The following is a 16,544-nucleotide window of genomic DNA, read 5'->3' on the forward strand; positions in this document are numbered from 1 at the left end:
ATACATGATAAAAGAGTAAAGTATGTAACTAAGGATGCTGTTATACATAAGTGAGTACACTACATACTAAGGGACTGTGCTATAAATAAGTGAGTACACTATATACTAAGGGACTGTGCTATACATAAAAAGTGACTACACTATATACTGAGGGATGGCGCTATACATAATAACCGAGTACACTATATACTAAGGGACTGTGCTATACATAAAAAGTGACTATACTATATACTGAGGGATGGCACTATACATAATAAGCGAGTACACTATATACTAACGGACTGTGCTATACATAATAAGTGAGTACACTATATATTAAGGGGCTGTGCTATGTATAATAAGCGAGCACACTATATACTAATGGACTGTGTTAAACATAACAAGCGATAATAACGTCTTCCTCCACCTCCCCCTGTTCCTAAATCCATTATAAATCCCCCTTCCTCCCTTCCCAATCCCCCAAACCCCTCATTGTCCTCCTCCCCCCACATCCCATTATTGTCCTCTCCCCCTCCCCATCATTGCCTTCTCCCCCAGCACCCCATCATTGCCCTTTCCACCAGCTCCATCATTGCTTTCTCCCCACCACCCCATCATTGCCCATTCCACTGCCTCCATTATTTCCTTCTCCCCCACCACCCCCATCATTGCCCATTCCATCACCTCCATCATTTCCTCCTCCCCTATCACCCTCATCATTGCCATTTCTACCATCATTGTCCTTTGCACTACCACCATGATGGCCTTTTCCCCACCACCCAATCATTGCCCATTCCACCACCTCCATCATTGCTTTCTCGCCCACCACCCCATCATTGCTTTTTCCCCCATCACCCCATCAGTGACCATTCCACCACCTCCATAATTTTCTCCTCCCCACCACCCCATTATTGCCCTTTGTCAGGACTCTGAACATTTTTATTACCTTTTGTGCATTACTGCCCTTTTCCAAGATGGCATCTTTGGTCTCATGTGCACTGTGTCTTCCTGCTATAAAACTCCACCCCAGCCTTCAGTCTGTGCTAGAGTATTCTGCCTTGCATCCAGCTCCTGACCCATGGTGAGTCCCTGGCTATATACCTGCTCCTGTGAACCTGTGTGGTGATCCTGCTACTCTGCTCTGAGTTCCTGCTGCATACACCAGTTTCCAGTAATCCTCCTTCATCTGCTGCTTGTGTTTTCTCCATCTGCATTTGCTGGACATGTAAGCTGTTGCTGCTCTGCAAAAACCTGAGACTATTACCCAGGCCTCCCTGGTTGTGCTAAGATATTATTTGAACTGCCTTATAAGCATATCTATCTGTGTTTGGACTAAAACAAGGACTTATTCATGTCAAGTATCCTCAAGAATACCTGACAACTACAGGACACAGTTTTATAAGTGGTAAAGTCTATATTTCACACGGTGATTCAAACAGGTGCAGAGAGAAACTCAAGTCCACAACACTTGGTGTAAATATTAAACGCAGCTTAACAGTCTATAGGAAACTTCAGAGGAAAATGCAATCACGCAGAAAGTCTATGAAGCACAATTATTCTTGAGGATACTTGACATGAATAAGTCCTTGTTTTAGTCCAAACACAGATAGATATGCTTATAAGGCAGTTCAAATAATACCTTAGCACAACCAGGGAGGCCTGGGTAAAAGTCTCAGGTTTTTGCAGAGCAGCAACAGCTTACATGTCCAGCAAATGCAGATGGAAACAAACACAAGCAGCCAGATGGAGGATTACTGGAAACCGATGTATGCAGCAGAAACTCAGAGCTGAGTAGCAGGATCTCAACACAGGTTCACAGGAGCAGGTGCAGGTGCAAAGCCAGTGAGTCATCAGGAGCTGGATGCAAGGCAGAATACTCTAGCACAGACTGAAGGCTGGGGTGGAGTTTTATAGCAGGAAGACACAGTGCACATGAGACCAAAGACGCCATCTTGGAAAAGGGCAGTAATGCACAAAAGGTAATGAAAATGTTCAGAGTCCTGACATTACTCCCTCCTTAGAAGCGGCCTCAGGACGATCCTGGACCTGGTTTCTCAGGGAATCTTTGAGGAAAACAAGAGATCTTCTGTTGGGCATTGATGTTTTCCACAGGTTCCCAAGAGTCTTCCTCAGGGGCATATCCCTGCCATCTTATAAGATACTGGAGCCGATTCCTGCGAATCCTGGAATCAATAATTTCCTCCACCACAAATTGTTCTTGCCCATCAATCACCAGTGGTGGCAGAACACGTCCCTGGAAGGTATTAGGAGATACAGGCTTTAGTAAAGATACATGAAAAACTGGGTGTACCTTCATAGTCCTAGGCAGCTTCAGACGGCAGGCCACAGAGCTCACAATACCATTGATCTTGAAAGGGCCAATGAATTTCTGTCCAAGTTTTTGTGAAGGAACGTTTAACTTCAGATTCTTAGTTGGTAACCACATGGAATCTCCTACCTTGAACATGGGTGCAGGTTTACGGAATCTATCAGCCGATCTCTTATAACGTTCTTGAGCCGTGGTCAGGGATTCCTTCAGAACCTCCAGATTTTGCCTCATCTCAGTCAGCCTTTCCTCAACTACTGGAACCGGAGAATTAATCGGAGACCTAGGTAAGATACATGGATGATAACCCAGATTGGCAAAGAAAGGAGTGAACTTAGTGGAGGCGCTCTGAGAATTATTGTATGAAAATTTGGCTAATGGCAGTAATTCCAACCAATCATCTTGGAGATGGCTAACATAGCATCTTAGATATTGTTCCAACATCTGGTTTGTACGCTCAGTCTGACCATTTGTCTGGGGATGGTAAGCGGAAGAGAGCCAGAAATTAATATTGAGTGCAGAGCAAAACCCCTTCCAGAATCTTGAAGTGAACTGTACGCCACAGTCAGAGATGATCTCATCCGGGACCCCATGCAGCCGGAAGACATTCTGAATAACCAAGTTCACTGTATCCTTAGCTGAGGGGAGGCCGGTGCATGGAACAAAATGAGCGGCTTTAGTCAGGCGATCAACTACTACCATGATCGTATTCATGCCCCCCGATGTAGGCAGCTCCACAATAAAGTCCATTGATATAGACCCCCAAGGTCGGGACGGAACAGGTAATGGTTGCAGGAGACCTGCAGGTGACATACGAGGAGTCTTGTAACGAGCACATACCTCGCAAGAGAGAACATAGTCCTTAGTATCCTTCAGGCAAGTTGGCCACCAGAAAAATCGGCTTAGGAACTCTTGTGTCTTCTGTACCCCCCTGTGACCAGCCAACTTGGAGTCATGTACCAACTTGAGGATCTGCAGATGGCCGGCCTCAGGGACGTAGATACGTCGATCTCTGAACCACATGCCACCCTTAAAGACAAGATTAATATCAACAGGTGGGTTGGCCAGAAATACATCACCGTCATAAGCCTCCCTGCACTTCTTTCACAAGTCCTGATCATGGATAAACTCAGATGAAATTGGCATCAGATAGAATGGTCTTGGACGGGGCTCCAGGTACGGAATCCACAGCATTGATTCGGGATAAAGCATCAGCCTTCCCATTACGAGAACCTGGACAGTACGAAATAACAAAGTTAAATTGAATTAAAAATAAATTCCAACGAGCCTGACCAGGAGAAAAACATCTAGCGGATCTGAGGAACTCTAAATTGCGATGGTCAGTAAGCACTACGATCTGTTGTGCAGCTCCTTGCAGATGATGCCTCCATTCCTTGAAAGCCGCAATAATAGCCAACAATTCCTTGTCTCCCACGTCGTAATTCTTCTCTCCTGAGGTTAGTCTACGGGAAAAGAAAGCACAAGGATGTAGCAGACCCTTCAATCCAGTTCTTTGGGAGAGAATAGCCCCCAAGGCATTATCAGAAGCGTCCACCTCCACAATGAAAGAAAGTGTTGGATCTGGGTGTATCAACAGCGGTGCTGAGGTGAAACAGATCTAAAGCCGATCAAAAGCTTCTTAAGCCTGTGATGACCACTTAAAGGGCTTCCTTCTTTGTCAAGGAAGTAATGGGATGGACAATATCAGAAAAATTTCGAATAAAACGTCTGTAGAAATTTGCAAAACCAATAAAGCGTTGCACCTCCTTAACTTTCTTGGGTACCGGCCAGTCAAGGATAGCCTGAATCTTACCAGATTCCATGTTCAGCCCCTGGGAAGAGATGATATAACCTAAGAACTGTATCTCAGAACGATGGAACTCGCATTTCTCCAGCTTGATATACAGATGGTTCTCTTTCAGACATCTTAAAACAGCTTTGACATGTTCTTCATGTTCCTGTAGAGTCAGAAAAGATTAGAATATTGTCCAAATAGATTACCACAAACTGGTCCAACAAATCTCTGAAAATGTCATTAGTAGAGTTGAGCGACTTTCATTTTTTTAAGATCGAGTCGGGTTTTGTGAAACCCGATTTTGTCCAGAGTCGAGTCGAGTGCAGTCGGCCGATTATCGCTAAAAGTCGGGGATCGACCGAAACACGAAACCCAATGCAAGTCAATGGGGAAGCATAGTCGGCAGTGAGTGGAGGCCAGGAAAACACCTACAGTGCCCATTTTAATGCCAAAAACATCCATTCTTGTTTCTGAAGCTTGTCAATCTTAATTAACTTTATAATAATAGTTGGGCATAGGGAATTGGGGGTCATTTGGCAAAAGTTGTGGGGGGAGTAGGGCCGGCTCAAGTTTTTCGTGGGCCCAGGAAATGCGGACTACGTCACGGCGGTGTTGCAGGGAAAGGTAAGTATTTCAACGTTGCAAGTGCTGTGATCCTGAGCAAGCAGGGGGGGCCCACTCGTTCGCATTGGCACTGGCACAGGGCCCCTCAAAGTACAGCGATGTGTGTTTGCATGGCGGGGGCGCCTCCCACCAGCAGCGACACTTTTGCGTACTCTGAGGGGCCCTGTGCCAGTGACGTCGCCAACGAGTATGCCCCCCCACCTGATGAAGGAACCTGCACTTTCATCTGCACCTTCCTCTCTGTCCCTGTGTAAGGTGGTATAACATGCGGGAAGGGGAACCTTACTTTCAGCAGGGTCAGATTCTGGCTGTGTAGAGTATAAGGGGAATGTAGTGGTCTAGGTCAATGTACCAGCAGACTCATCTAGCAGTGGCTGGGCAATGGGCAGGATGAGGAGGAAACAGATATAGGGCCAAAGAATAAAGTAGGCTAAATGCAGTTCAAAATTGGTAACAGGACTAAACAGGCGGCATTGCTTTGTTCAGTGGAGTAGCAAACCCAAGAGCAGCAGACACTGTTTCAAGGGCATAACCACACTAGTAGGCCAAATGCAGTTTAATATCTGATGGTATAGGGCGAAAGCCAGAATGTGGAAGCTCAGCTTTGTTCAGTTGAGGACAACACCAGGCAGGGGCAGACAGACACCTTTAGTAGGCCGGAACAGCCAATTGCATTTTTAAAAATGGTAATTTGGAACTGAAGGTTGAAGCTCAGCTTTATTCAGTTGAGGACAACACCAGGCAGGGGCAGACAGACACCTTTAGTAGGCCGGAACAGCCAATTGCATTTTTAAAAATGGTAATTTGGAACTGAAGGTTGAAGCTCAGCTTTATTCAGTTGAGGACAACACCAGGCAGGGGCAGACATTCACCTTTAGTAGGCCGGAACAGCCAATTGCATTTTTAAAAATGGTAATTTGGAACAGAAGGTAGAAGCTCAGCTTTATTCAGTTGAGGACAACACCAGGCAGGGGCAGACATTCACCTTTAGTAGGCCGGAACAGCCAATTGCATTTTTAAAAATGGTAATTTGGAACAGAAGGTTGAAGCTCAGCTTTATTCAGTTGAGGACAACACCAGGCAGGGGCAGTCAGACACCTTTAGTAGGCCGGAACAGCCAATTTTTTAAAAAAACAGCAGTTAGTAAGAGGCAGAAGGTAGAAGCTCAGCTTTATTCAGTTGAGGACAACACCAGGCAGGGGCAGACAGACACCTTTAGTAGGCCGGAACAGCCAATTGCATTTTTAAAAATGGTAATTTGGAACTGAAGGTTGAAGCTCAGCTTTATTCAGTTGAGGACAACACCAGGCAGGGGCAGACATTCACCTTTAGTAGGCCGGAACAGCCAATTGCATTTTTAAAAATGGTAATTTGGAACAGAAGGTAGAAGCTCAGCTTTATTCAGTTGAGGACAACACCAGGCAGGGGCAGACATTCACCTTTAGTAGGCCGGAACAGCCAATTGCATTTTTAAAAATGGTAATTTGGAACTGAAGGTTGAAGCTCAGCTTTATTCAGTTGAGGACAACACCAGGCAGGGGCAGACATTCACCTTTAGTAGGCCGGAACAGCCAATTGCATTTTTAAAAATGGTAATTTGGAACAGAAGGTAGAAGCTCAGCTTTATTCAGTTGAGGACAACACCAGGCAGGGGCAGACAGACACCTTTAGTAGGCCGGAACAGCCAATGGCATTTTTAGAAATGGTAATTTGGAACAGAAGGTAGAAGCTCAGCTTTATTCAGTTGAGGACAACACCAGGCAGGGGCAGACATTCACCTTTAGTAGGCCGGAACAGCCAATGGCATTTTTAGAAATGGTAATTTGGAACAGAAGGTAGAAGCTCAGCTTTATTCAGTTGAGGACAACACCAGGCAGGGGCAGACATTCACCTTTAGTAGGCCGGAACAGCCAATTGCATTTTTAAAAATGGTAATTTGGAACAGAAGGTAGAAGCTCAGCTTTATTCAGTTGAGGACAACACCAGGCAGGGGCAGACATTCACCTTTAGTAGGCCGGAACAGCCAATTGCATTTTTAAAAATGGTAATTTGGAACAGAAGGTTGAAGCTCAGCTTTATTCAGTTGAGGACAACACCAGGCAGGGGCAGACAGACACCTTTAGTAGGCCGGAACAGCCAATTTTATAAAAAAAAAGCAGTTAATAAGAGGCAGAAGGTAGAAGCTCAGCTTTATTCAGTTGCAGCTTCTTGGCAATAATATAAAGAAGACGCGACAGGACAACACTCGGTGGATGCCATATCTGTGTTTTCAATGGAAAAAAACCTTTCAGTTAACTACTTGCAGGAGCAAGTTTTTGTAGCTGGTGGACAATTTTCTTTAAAAAAAGCAGTTAATAAGAGGCAGAAGGTAGAAGCTCAGCTTTATTCAGTTGCAGCTTCTTGGCAATAATATAAAGAAGACGCGACAGGACAACACTCGGTGGATGCCATATCTGTGTTTTCAATGGAAAAAAACCTTTCAGTTAACTACTTGCAGGAGAAAGTTTTTGTAGCTGGTGGCCAATTTTTGTACTGTACCAGTTTTTTGTTGTATGTGTTTTTGTTTTTAATGTTAAAATGTCTGCATTTGATATCTCTCCAGTATTTTCTTTTTTATAAGCAAAATACTGCAGTTTTACATCGGTTACATGGATACACAGGCAGCTTGGTGGTGAGTGGAGGAGTATTTAAAGTAGGGACCGCAGACAGGCTATCAAAGGCCTAAAATAACAAACAATAGGCTCATGGCAGCTTTACAGCGGTTACATGGATACACAGGCAGCTTGGTGGTGAGTGGAGGAGTATTTAAAGTAGGGACCGCAGACAGGCTATCAAAGGCCTAAAATAACAAACAATAGGCTTATGGCAGTTTTACAGCGGTTACATGGATACACGGGCAGGCAGCTTGGTGGTGAGTGGAGGAGTATTTAAAGTAGGGACCGCAGACAGGCTATCAAAGGCCTAAAATAACAAACAATAGGCTCATGGCAGCTTTACAGCGGTTACATGGATACACGGGCAGGCAGCTGGTGATGAGTGGAGGAGTATTTAAAGTAGGGACCGCAGACAGGCTATCAAAGGCCTAAAATAACAAACAATAGGCTCATGGCAGCTTTACAGCGGTTACATGGATACACAGGCAGCTTGGTGGTGAGTGGAGGAGTATTTAAAGTAGGGACCGCAGACAGGCTATCAAAGGCCTAAAATAACAAACAATAGGCTTATGGCAGTTTTACAGCGGTTACATGGATACACGGGCAGGCAGCTTGGTGGTCAGTGGAGGAGTATTTAAAGTAGGGACCGCAGACAGGCTATCAAAGGCCTAAAATAACAAACAATAGGCTCATGGCAGTTTTACAGCGGTTACATGGATACACGGGCAGGCAGCTTGGTGGTCAGTGGAGGAGTATTTAAAGTAGGGACCGCAGACAGGCTATCAAAGGCCTAAAATAACAAACAATAGGCTCATGGCAGTTTTACAGCGGTTACATGGATACACGGGCAGGCAGCTTGGTGGTCAGTGGAGGAGTATTTAAAGTAGGGACCGCAGACAGGCTATCAAAGGCCTAAAATAACAAACAATAGGCTCATGGCAGTTTTACAGCGGTTACATGGATACACGGGCAGGCAGCTTGGTGGTCAGTGGAGGAGTATTTAAAGTAGGGACCGCAGACAGGCTATCAAAGGCCTAAAATAACAAACAATAGGCTCATGGCAGCTTTACAGCGGTTACATGGATACACAGGCAGCTTGGTGGTGAGTGGAGGAGTATTTAAAGTAGGGACCGCAGACAGGCTATCAAAGGCCTAAAATAACAAACAATAGGCTCATGGCAGCTTTACAGCGGTTACATGGATACACGGGCAGGCAGCTGGTGATGAGTGGAGGAGTATTTAAAGTAGGGACCGCAGACAGGCTATCAAAGGCCTAAAATAACAAACAATAGGCTCATGGCAGCTTTACAGCGGTTACATGGATACACAGGCAGCTTGGTGGTGAGTGGAGGAGTATTTAAAGTAGGGACCGCAGACAGGCTATCAAAGGCCTAAAATAACAAACAATAGGCTCATGGCAGCTTTACAGCGGTTACATGGATACACAGGCAGCTTGGTGGTGAGTGGAGGAGTATTTAAAGTAGGGACCGCAGACAGGCTATCAAAGGCCTAAAATAACAAACAATAGGCTTATGGCAGTTTTACAGCGGTTACATGGATACACGGGCAGGCAGCTTGGTGGTGAGTGGAGGAGTATTTAAAGTAGGGACCGCAGACAGGCTATCAAAGGCCTAAAATAACAAACAATAGGCTCATGGCAGCTTTACAGCGGTTACATGGATACACGGGCAGGCAGCTGGTGATGAGTGGAGGAGTATTTAAAGTAGGGACCGCAGACAGGCTATCAAAGGCCTAAAATAACAAACAATAGGCTCATGGCAGCTTTACAGCGGTTACATGGATACACAGGCAGCTTGGTGGTGAGTGGAGGAGTATTTAAAGTAGGGACCGCAGACAGGCTATCAAAGGCCTAAAATAACAAACAATAGGCTCATGGCAGCTTTACAGCGGTTACATGGATACACAGGCAGCTTGGTGGTGAGTGGAGGAGTATTTAAAGTAGGGACCGCAGACAGGCTATCAAAGGCCTAAAATAACAAACAATAGGCTTATGGCAGTTTTACAGCGGTTACATGGATACACGGGCAGGCAGCTTGGTGGTCAGTGGAGGAGTATTTAAAGTAGGGACCGCAGACAGGCTATCAAAGGCCTAAAATAACAAACAATAGGCTCATGGCAGCTTTACAGCGGTTACATGGATACACGGGCAGGCAGCTGGTGATGAGTGGAGGAGTATTTAAAGTAGGGACCGCAGACAGGCTATCAAAGGCCTAAAATAACAAACAATAGGCTCATGGCAGCTTTACAGCGGTTACATGGATACACAGGCAGCTTGGTGGTGAGTGGAGGAGTATTTAAAGTAGGGACCGCAGACAGGCTATCAAAGGCCTAAAATAACAAACAATAGGCTTATGGCAGTTTTACAGCGGTTACATGGATACACGGGCAGGCAGCTTGGTGGTCAGTGGAGGAGTATTTAAAGTAGGGGCCGCAGACAGGCTATCAAAGGCCTAAAATAACAAACAATAGGCTCATGGCAGTTTTACAGCGGTTACATGGATACACGGGCAGGCAGCTTGGTGGTCAGTGGAGGAGTATTTAAAGTAGGGACCGCAGACAGGCTATCAAAGGCCTAAAATAACAAACAATAGGCTCATGGCAGCTTTACAGCGGTTACATGGATACACGGGCAGGCAGCTTGGTGGTCAGTGGAGGAGTATTTAAAGTAGGGACCGCAGACAGGCTATCAAAGGCCTAAAATAACAAACAATAGGCTCATGGCAGCTTTACAGCGGTTACATGGATACACGGGCAGGCAGCTGGTGATGAGTGGAGGAGTATTTAAAGTAGGGACCGCAGACAGGCTATCAAAGGCCTAAAATAACAAACAATAGGCTCATGGCAGCTTTACAGCGGTTACATGGATACACAGGCAGCTTGGTGGTGAGTGGAGGAGTATTTAAAGTAGGGACCGCAGACAGGCTATCAAAGGCCTAAAATAACAAACAATAGGCTTATGGCAGTTTTACAGCGGTTACATGGATACACGGGCAGGCAGCTTGGTGGTGAGTGGAGGAGTATTTAAAGTAGGGACCGCAGACAGGCTATCAAAGGCCTAAAATAACAAACAATAGGCTCATGGCAGCTTTACAGCGGTTACATGGATACACGGGCAGGCAGCTGGTGATGAGTGGAGGAGTATTTAAAGTAGGGACCGCAGACAGGCTATCAAAGGCCTAAAATAACAAACAATAGGCTCATGGCAGCTTTACAGCGGTTACATGGATACACAGGCAGCTTGGTGGTGAGTGGAGGAGTATTTAAAGTAGGGACCGCAGACAGGCTATCAAAGGCCTAAAATAACAAACAATAGGCTTATGGCAGTTTTACAGCGGTTACATGGATACACGGGCAGGCAGCTTGGTGGTCAGTGGAGGAGTATTTAAAGTAGGGACCGCAGACAGGCTATCAAAGGCCTAAAATAACAAACAATAGGCTCATGGCAGCTTTACAGCGGTTACATGGATACACGGGCAGGCAGCTGGTGATGAGTGGAGGAGTATTTAAAGTAGGGACCGCAGACAGGCTATCAAAGGCCTAAAATAACAAACAATAGGCTCATGGCAGCTTTACAGCGGTTACATGGATACACAGGCAGCTTGGTGGTAAGTGGAGGAGTAGTGCAAGGAGTGTCTGTCCCAGTACTCCCAAAATATAAATAGATGTTAATGTCTCGCAAAACAACCAAAACAAAAAAAAAGGTGGCATACTTAGGTACAGGGGTGGGCTCATCTACTGAGTTTCTGACATAGTAATTTGGCAGTAACTATTTAATGGTGCCAATATAGGACACAGACACAGACTACTTTAAGTTGCATCATAGATGTCTACAAATTTGTATTGTCAGTGCCAGACATTGAATGATGTCAGCGAATAGACTAAAGATTGGTGGAGCTGTGCGACATAATTTTGCACGTGGTAGAGCACATTTTGAGCTGGGGTAGGGGGGAACTCTCTTGAGGCCGGCGGGACCGCCCCAGGGCCCCTCATGTTACAACGGTGTGTCTGACGTTGGGTGCGCACCACCACCGCCAGAGACACTACATTGTACTATGAGGGACCCAGTAGCAATGCCGTCAACCAAAAGCGAGCACACCCACCTCTTCAGACAAACAGCAGTCTCACGGGTGCTTGCGCCAAGTCGCGATACCACGGCCCCGTGTGGGGAGTTTTGCCATTTAGGGAGGTGTAAACATGTCGTATGCTGTACAATCAGCTGCAGCAAATTAGACATTAGAAAAGTAATTCACAGGCAAGAGCTTTTCATAGGAAAGCTAGGTGTCGGCCGGGCAAGGTGGGGCAAAAGATTTCGAAATCCAGTTGTGGTTCATTTTAATGAATGTTAGATCGTCAACATTTTGGGTAGCCAGACGAGTCCTTTTTTCGGTTAATATTGAACCTGCAGCACTGAATACTCTTTCTGATAGGACACTTGCTGCCGGGCAAGCAAGCTCCTGCAATGCATATTCTGCCAATTCTGGCCAGGTGTCTAATTTGGAGGCCCAGTAATCAAATGGGAATGACGGTTGAGGGAGAACATCGATAAGGGATGAAAAATAGTTAGTAACCATACTGGACAAATGTTGTCTCCTGTCACTTTCAATTGATGCAGCAGTACCTGTCCTGTCTGCGGTCATAGCAAAATCACTCCACAACCTGGTCAGAAAACCCCTCTGTCCAACGCCACTTCTGATGTGTGCACCCCTAACACTCCTAGTCTGCTGCCCCCTGGAGCTCGTGTGAGAACGATCACGTGCGCTGTGTGCTGGGAATGCCTGAAGCAAACGGTCAACAAGAGTTGATTGTTTGGTTGCTAATATTAGTTCCAAGTTCTCATGTGGCATAATATTTTGCAATTTGCCTTTATAGCGTGGATCAAGGAGGCAGGCCAACCAGTAATCGTCATCGTTCATCATTTTCGTAATGCGTGTGTCCCTTTTTAGGATACGTAAGGCATAATCCGCCATGTGGGCCAAAGTTCCAGTTGTCAAATCTCCGGTTGTGATTGGTTGAGGGGCAGTTGCAGGCAAATCTACGTCACTTGTGTCCCTCAAAAAACCAGAACCCGGCCGTGACACGCAACCAATTTCCTGTGCCCCCGGGAAAGGTTCGGCATTAAAAATATACTCATCCCCATCATCCTCCTCGTCCTCCACCTCCTCTTCGCCCGCTACCTCGTCCTGTACACTGCCCTGACCAGACAATGGCTGACTGTCATCAAGGCTTTCCTCTTCCTCTGGTGCAGACGCCTGCTCCTTTATGTGCGTCAAACTTTGCATCAGCAGACGCATTAGGGGGATGCTCATGCTTATTACGGCGTTGTCTGCACTAACCAGCCGTGTGCATTCCTCAAAACACTGAAGGACTTGACACATGTCTTGTATCTTAGACCACTGCACACCTGACAACTCCATGTCTGCCATCCTACTGCCTGCCCGTGTATCCTCCCACAAATAAATAACAGCACGCCTCTGTTCGCACAGTCTCTGAAGCATGTGCAGTGTTGAGTTCCACCTTGTTGCAATGTCTATGATTAGGCGATGCTGGGGAAGGTTCAAAGACCGCTGATAGGTCTGCATATGGCTGGCGTGTACAGGCGAACGTCGGATATGTGAGCAAAGTGCACGCACTTTGAGGAGCAGGTCGGAGAACCCAGGATAAGTTTTCAATAAGCACTGCACCACCAGGTTTAAGGTGTGAGCCAGGCAAGGAATGTGTTTCAGTTGGGAAAGGGAGATGGCAGCCATGAAATTCCTTCCGTTATCACTCACTACCTTGCCTGCCTCAAGATCTACTGTGCCCAGCCACGACTGCGTTTCTTGTTGCAAGAACTCGGATAGAACTTCCGCGGTGTGTCTGTTGTCGCCCAAACACTTCATAGCCAATACAGCCTGCTGACGCTTGGCAGTAGCTGGCCCATAATGGGACAACTGGTGTGCAACAGTGTCATCTGCCGATGGAGTGGTTGGCAGACTGCGTTCTGTGGAAGAGCTGTAGCTTCTGCAGGAGGACGAGGAGGAGGAGGAGGAGGGGGTGCGAACGCCTACAGCCAACTGTTTCCTAGACCGTGGGCTAGGCACAACTGTCCCTAAATTGATGTCGCCTGTGGACCCTGCATCCACCACATTCACCCAGTGTGCCGTGATGGACACATAACGTCCCTGGCCATGCCTACTGGTCCATGCATCTGTAGTCAGGTGCACCTTTGTACTCACAGATTGCCTGAGTGCATGGACGATGCGCTGTTTAACATGCTGGTGCAGGGCTGGGATGGCTTTTCTGGAAAAAAAGTGTCGACTGGGTAGCTCGTATCGTGGTTCAGCGTACTCCATCAGGGCTTTGAAAGCTTCGCTTTCAACTAACCGGTAGGGCATCATCTCTAACGAGATTAGTCTAGCTATGTGGGCGTTAAAACCCTGTGTACGCGGATGCGAGGATAAGTACTTCCTTTTTCTAACCAGAGTCTCATGTAGGGTGAGCTGGACTGGAGAGCTGGAGATCGTGGAACTTTCGGGTGTGCCGGTGTACATGGCAGACTGAGAGACGGTTGGAGACGGTATTGTTTCCGCCGGTGCCCTAGATGCAATATTTCCTCCTACAAAACTGGTGGTTCCCTGACCCTGACTGCTTTTGGCTGGCAAAGAAACCTGCACAGATACTGCCGGTGGTGCGGAAAATGGTGGCCTTACAGTGACGGAAGGGATGTTGCGTTGCTGACTAGCTTCATTGGCCGAGGGTGCTACAACCTTAAGGGACGTTTGGTAGTTAGTCCAGGCTTGAAAATGCATGGTGGTTAAGTGTCTATGCATGCAACTAGTATTTAGACTTTTCAGATTCTGACCTCTGCTTAAGCTAGTTGAACATTTTTGACAGATGACTTTGCGCTGATCAGTTGGATGTTGTTTAAAAAAATGCCAGACTGCACTCTTCCTAGACTCGGATCCCTTTTCAGGGATTGCAGACTGAGCTTTAACCGGATGGCCACGCTGTCCTCCAACAGGTTTTGGCTTTGACACGCGTTTTGGGCCAGATACGGGCCCGGCAGATGGAACCTGTTGCGATGTTGATGCCTGCTGCGGCCCCTCCTCCACCTCCGCTTCTGAACTACTGCCGCCTGCACCCTGTTCCCCCAATGGCTGCCAATCGGGGTCAATAACTGGGTCATCTATTACCTCCTCTTCGAGCTCGTGTGCAACTTCGTCTGTGTCACTGTGTCGGTCGGTGGTATAGCGTTCGTGGCGGGGCAACATAGTCTCATCAGGGTCTGATTGTGGATCTGTACCCTGAGAGGGCAATGTGGTGGTCTGAGTCAAAGGAGCAGCATAGTACTCTGGCTGTGGCTGTGCATCAGTGCACTCCATGTCAGAATATACTTGTAATGGGCATGGCCTGTTAAATGTTTCACTTTCTAAGCCAGGGACGGTATGTGTAAAGAGCTCCATGGAGTGACCCGTTGTGTCGCCTGCTGCATCCTTCTCTCTTGTTGTAGTTTTTGCTGAGGAGGACAAGGAAGCGACTTGTCCCTGACCGTGAACATCCACAAGCGACGCGCTGCTTTTACATTTACCAGTTTCGGAAGAGGAGGCAAAAGAGCTAGAGGCTGAGTCTGCAATGTAAGCCAAAACTTGCTGTTGCTGCTCCGCCTTTAAAAGCGGTTTTCCTACTCCCAGAAAAGAGAGCGTTCGAGGCCTTGTGTAGCCTGACGACGAAATTGGCTCCACAACTCCAGACTTAGGTGGAATATTTTTATCCCCACGACCACCTGATGCTCCACTACCACTACCATCATTACCAGCTGACAATGAACGCCCACGACGACCTCTTGCACCAGACTTCCTCATTGTTTTAAAATCTTAACCAAAGTAACTTTATTTGTTGCTGTCAAACAACTTACACGGTGAGCTATAACTTCAGTATGATTTCAATATCCCTTAACAGGTTGGTGAGACCACAAGGAAAATCAGGCACAATGTTACACACTCTGTTTTCTGTGGCACAAAATCACAGAGATGACACACACGCAGGACTGTCACTCAAGCACTAATGTCAATATTAATCTCCCACCTAATTTATTTATTTTTTTTTTTCAGGGAGACTTTAGAAACCAAATAATATTAAAAAAACCAAAAAAATAAATAGCCTTTCTATGGCCCACTGAATGAGAGAGAGAGGTGGCACACCCAGGAGTCAAGACTGGCACACAAGCTGAAAGGGCAATATTACTCTCCCACTGTTTTTTTAAGTTTTTTTTTTATTATTTTCAGGGAGACTTTAGAAACCAAATAATATTAAAAAAACCAAAAAAATAAATAGCCTTTCTATGGCCCACTGAATGAGAGAGAGAGGTGGCACACCCAGGAGTCAAGACTGGCACACAAGCTGAAGGGGCAATATTACTCTCCCACTGTTTTTTTATGTATTTTTTGTTTTTTAAGGGAGACTTTAGAAACCCAATAATATTTTAAAAAATAAATAAATAGGCTTTCTATGGCCCACTGAATGAGAGAGGTGGCACACCCAGGAGTCAAGACTGGCACACAAGCTGAAAGGGCAATATTACTCTCCCACTGTTTTTTTATGTTTTTTTTTTTTTCAGGGAGACTTTAGAAACCAAATAATATTAAAAAAACCAAAAAAATAAATAGGCTTTCTATGGCCCACTGAATGAGAGAGAGGTGGCACACCCAGGAGTCAAGACTGGCACACAAGCTGAAAGGGCAATATTACTCTCCCACTGTTTTTTTATTTTTTTTTTTTTTTTCAGGGAGACTTTAGAAACCAAATAATAAGAAAAAAAATAAATAAATAAATAGGCTTTCTATAGCCCACTGAATGAGAGATAGCACACACAGCAGTGGCACACAAGCCCTGACTGAGGCCAATATTTTTCTCCCACTGATTGATGTAGTGTTTTTGTGTTGAGGTAGATTTTAGAACACAAATCAAGGAAAAAAAAAAATGCTTTCTATGGCCCACTGAATGAGAGAGGTGGCACACCCAGGAGTCAAGACTGGCACACAAGCTGAAAGGGCAATATTACTCTCCCACTGTTTTTTTATGTATTTTTTGTTTTTTAAGGGAGACTTTAGAAACCCAATAATATTTAAAAAAATAAATAAATAGGCTTTCTATGGCCCACTGAATG

The sequence above is a fragment of the Ranitomeya variabilis genome, chromosome 3 (genome assembly GCF_051348905.1).
Source record: "Ranitomeya variabilis isolate aRanVar5 chromosome 3, aRanVar5.hap1, whole genome shotgun sequence".
Classification (NCBI taxonomy): domain Eukaryota; kingdom Metazoa; phylum Chordata; class Amphibia; order Anura; family Dendrobatidae; genus Ranitomeya; species Ranitomeya variabilis.